Here is a 5,250-nt window from a genome sequence, read left to right on the forward strand (position 1 = left end):
ATAAATACACCAAAAAGGGTTCCTCGAGGTTCTATACAGAACCTTTTACCAAAAAAAAAAAAACAACCAGTGGAGAGCAAAGAAACATTTCTTTTTTACTGAAGTGTAAACTAACAGTAATTAGACGCTTCACAACAAATGAGTTGCAAATTGAATAAAAAATATATTAAATACATATGTCTATGCTGTATTTCTTATCAAGTTTGTTATTTTAATTACATGGGATTCAATGCCTGGAGTTATTTTGATTACATTAGCCTGCCCACAATTTCTCTTATTGAATATTTTGTCTCAGAAATACAGCACTATATGGTAGTCAATTGCAACCCCCAGTGCATGCTGACTTTAAAGGAACATGTTGGGCTGAAAGTATGTAATTTGAATATATGCACCTGAATTAAACAAATGGTTTGTATTTAAGATGCTGCATGAATGACAATGAGGAACAAAGAACATGGAAACACATTTAAATAAAATGTCCCCAAACTTCATCAGGAGTGCAAAAAGAAAGTAAAAACAACAAAAAAACCCTCTACACCAGTCTCACAAGACCAGCAGAGGAAACCACAGAAGGTAACGACACCATTTATTTTTCACCATCGCACCTTTCCATTCCCAGTGTAAAGTCGGTGTAAAGTCTGCATTATCAATGTAAAGGTTGTAGCACATATAAATTGTATCAGTAAAAACATTTATTGGAAAAAATGTAAGTATTAAAGAAATAGTTTACCCATCATTTACTCACCTCTTGTCATTTCAAATCTGTAAGACTTTCTTCTTCAGAACACAAAAGAAGATTTACAGAAGAAGGATGGTATCTGAACAACGGCAGGGTCCATCGACCTTCATTGGTTTTGTGTCCATAAAATAGAAATGAATGGGTACCAGCATTGTTTGGTTACCAACATTTTTTCAAATATATATTATTGTGTTATGCTGTAGAAAGAAAACTATGTAGGTTTGAAATGACGAAAGCATAAGTGATAATTTTTTTAATAAATGATCCCTTAAACTGATTTCAGTAGGTAATATACAGTAATTTGTATCTGTTTTTAGGTCTTGATAGGAATGCTGTGTTCATTTTTTTTGCCAGCACTATGTAAAGAAAATGCCAGCTTTCTATATTGTATAGATAGAGTAAGTATAAAGACTTCTTTAGTTTCATTAACATTTGAGGCACTTGACTTAACTTAAAGGAACTGTTAATTATGGGGTAATATTAAGTATATTCGATGACTGCTGTTAATTGGTGAAAAGCACTCAAAAGGTGAAATATTTGTTTTACAGGAACCCAGAAGTCCTACACCAACCACATGTGTTCAATGGCTCTCCTGATCCCCTCAAGGCTAAAAGGTTTGGTGCAACCACTACAACCTGGAGCTCAACACGCTCAAAACAGTGGAGATGATCGTGGACTTCAGGAGAAATCCCCCAGCACTCCCCCACTTACCATTATGAACAGCACTGTAACAACAGTGGAGTGTTACAAGTTTCTGGGTACCACCATCTCTCAGGACCTGAAGTGGGACAATAACATTTACTCCATTGCTAAAAAGGCCCAGCAGAGGTTGTACTTCCTTCGCCAGCTAAGGAAATTCAACCTGCCACAGGAGCTGCTGAAACAATTCTACTCGGCCATCATAGAGTCTGTCCTGTGTAGATCTATAACTGTCTTGTTTGGTTCAGCTATCAAATCATACATCAAGAGGCTACAGTGGACGGTCAGGACTGCTGAGAGGATTATTGGTGCCCCACTGCCCAATCTCCAAGAGTGGAGAAAAGGGCTAAGAAAATCACATTGGACCCCACACACCCAGCCCAATCTCTCTTCAAACTGTTGCCTTCTTATATTGCATTATTTAACTGTCTGGTTTACTATTTTGTTACACTATGTCTGTATTTCTGCACTGGAAGCTCCTGATGCCAAATCAAATACCTTGTGTGTATAAGCATACTTGGTAATAAAGATATTTCTGATTCTGATTCTGAAAACTACTTTCAACTACTTAAAAAAAACAACAAGTAAATAAGGCCATAAGTGTTCTGTCAAGATAGAATCAGGAGTTTATTCCATGATTTATTCCTCTCAAAGTGTTCTGCTTGCTGTTGAACTGACACTAAACTGTATGTTGGTGCTAAGTAGATACCACAAAGTGCCAATCAAAACAAGTTCAAAACAGAGCATGCGCTTAACTCTGATTATTAGTTTGCTGTGTGATTGACCAGATAAGTTTTTGTCCACTCAAATAAAAAGGAACAACTGATATAACTAAATATAGTTGAGTAAAAAGTGAGATATTTGACTTTGAAATGTAGTGAAATAAAGGTAAAAGTCTCCTCAAATTGAGATCATTTAGTAAAGTACAGATAGACAAACTATCATAAACTATAAAAAAAAAAAGCTACTAAAGTACAGTAACTAATTACATTTACTTCATTACTGTCCACTACTGTGGACTTGTTACTAGTGATGTTTAAATAATAACAAGAGTAATAATAAATGACAGAAAAACTCAATATGAACTGTAAATCTTTATTCACATTTTATTTGCAATGATAAAGTTCCTCAATCATAACATGCAAAATAAAAATAAAAAAAGACTGTTGGATTAAAATAATTTGTTTAACAGAAAAATGATAAAAACTATAAATAGATTCTTAACAAATAATACAAATTTAAACTGTCAGGTGGAAATGTATTCAGTATTCAATACAGGCATGATAATTATTGGAGCTGAATTGTTACCTGTCTTGTTATTACCAGGATTGAAGAATGGATAGAGTTTCTCAGTGAAAGTCTGACCAGTGAAAGAGTAAACCAATGTTTTCCATCCTGTCTGCTGATGGAAAAACATGTGGCACATGTTTTCCATCAGCAGACAGGATAAAATATGGATTTGCTGTATCAGGATCCAGAGTCACATCCACTGTCGCGCCGCCTCATCACATCGGCCAGAAAGTGCTTGGGGCAGTCATCTGGAGGCTCGCTCCACACTTTTCCTGACCTCCTAAGCGTTCTACATCAAGTCCCATTGTTTCTGCCGCTGGCACCCGACTTTCCTCGTGCCACAGGATTTTTGTGCCTGTCCAGTATTTGATTGATTAACCACAGCATGAAGTTATATATGTTGTATGGTTTAGAGACAGTGGAGTTGACTAAACAGAAGAAGAAGTAGAAGAAGAAGCTATATAATTGTCATTTCAACCATATATAGCTGACACATTACACATTGAAATGAAACAACATTCCTCCTGAACCCTGGTGCTACATACAACAACAATCACAGAAAACACAGGGCTAAGGACTAGTGTCCTCGCCACATAAAGTGCATTGTGTGCAACATGGTCCAAAAAGTGCAAAGACAACACAAGACAGTGCAAGACAATACAGAACAGTGCAAGACAAATACACAAAACACAAAATACAAAATAGCGCCGCCAGTAAACCTGTTGTATATTGCACACTGCAGCATGTAAAAGTAAAAAAAAAAATAAAAAAAAAAATGTTGTGCAAAAGAGCAAAAGCAGCAATCCAAAAAAGATGTGCAAACTGGGTTGTACAGATCAGTCACACAGATCAGTCACACAGTTGTGTGAGTGTGTGTGAGTTTCAGTTCAGTTCTGTGTTGAGAAGCCTGATGGCTTGAGGGAAGAAACTATTGCACAGTGTGGATGTGATGGCCCAAATGCTTCGGGAACCGTTTCCCTGATGGCAGGAAGGTGAAGAGTGTGTGTGAGGGGTGTGTGGGGTCATCCACAATGCTGTTGGCTTTGCGGATGCAGCGTGTTGTGTAAATGTCCATGATAGAGGGGAGAGAGACTCCAATGATCTTCTCAGCTGTCCTCACTATCCTCTGTAGGGTCTTGTGATCCGGACAGTGCAGTTCCTAAACCAGGCAGTGATGCAGCTACTCAGGATGCTCTCAATGGTCCCTCTGTAGAACGTAGTCAGAATGGGGGGAGGGAGTTAAGCTTTCCCTAGCCTTCTCAGGAAGTAGAGACGCTGCTGGGCTTTCTTGGTTATGGAGCTGGTGTTGAGTGACCAGGTTTGCGTCCGAGATGTTTGTGTAAACAACATCCAGCGTGTTTTCTCCTTTGGTTGCAAAGTCCACATTCTGGTGAAATTTAGGGAGCACAGTCCTGAGATTTGCATGGTTGAAATCTCCGGTGACAATAAACAATCCATCAGGGTGTGTGTTTTGTAGTTCGCAAATGGTCCCGTAGAGTATGCTGAGCGCTTGCTTAGCATTAGCGCTAGGTGGTATGTACACTCCGAGCAAAAGACAGGAGATGGAGCTGAAGGTGGCAGAGTTAAAGATGCTGAGAATTTCATTGGGAGTGACGAGGATGGACGGGATCAGAAACCAATTTATTAAAGGGACTGTGCATGTAGAACGTTTTAGAGACCAAGTGAGAGAGGCGCAGTTCAGATGTTTTAGAGCAGAGGGACACAGGGTATATTGACAGAAGAATACTGAGAATGGAGCCACCAGACAGGAGGAAAAGAGGAAGACCACGGGAGAGGTTTATGGATGTGGTGAGTGAAAACATGCAGGTACTTGGTGAAAGAGGCAGATGTAGAGGACAGAGTAATATGGAGACAGATAATTTGTTAGCCAAAAGAGAAAGAAGAACATTTGACCTAAAACATCTTAATATTCATGAAGAAATTAGCACTTTAACTTTACTTAGGTATATCAAGCATAACAACAAACTTTCTAGCACTATTGTCCTCCTGCATAGGAACTTTTTACTACTTCCTGATGAAGAACACAACAGTATAACATAAACAAACAACTAAAGTGTACTCCAGGATACTACACTTTTCATGGGAAAAATAAAATAAAAGGTGTATTTCTGCTTGGCAGATGCTGTTTCTTGCACCACTCAGTTGAATCTCCTCAGTGGGACTTTTCACTTGCAGCCGTCAGTCACGTGCATTAACAGTCAGAGCAGAAACGCATCACTGACCAATCAGCAAGCGCTTCCTCATGAATATTAATGAAAAAGCAGCACGTCATTTCACATTTGTACCAGCAGATGTCAGCATTTACAACAGAAAAAAAAAGTCCTGAGTCCTACACACACACATATATATATATATATATATAATGTATTTGATAGTATTCTGTTTAAAGACAAATTTGAAACGTAAAAATTATTATTTATACGTATATATATATATATATATATATATATATATATATATATATATATATATATATAAAAAAAATGTATTTGATAGTATTC

The sequence above is a fragment of the Silurus aristotelis genome (assembly GCF_946808225.1).
Source record: "Silurus aristotelis genome assembly, chromosome: 5".
Taxonomy (NCBI): domain Eukaryota; kingdom Metazoa; phylum Chordata; class Actinopteri; order Siluriformes; family Siluridae; genus Silurus; species Silurus aristotelis.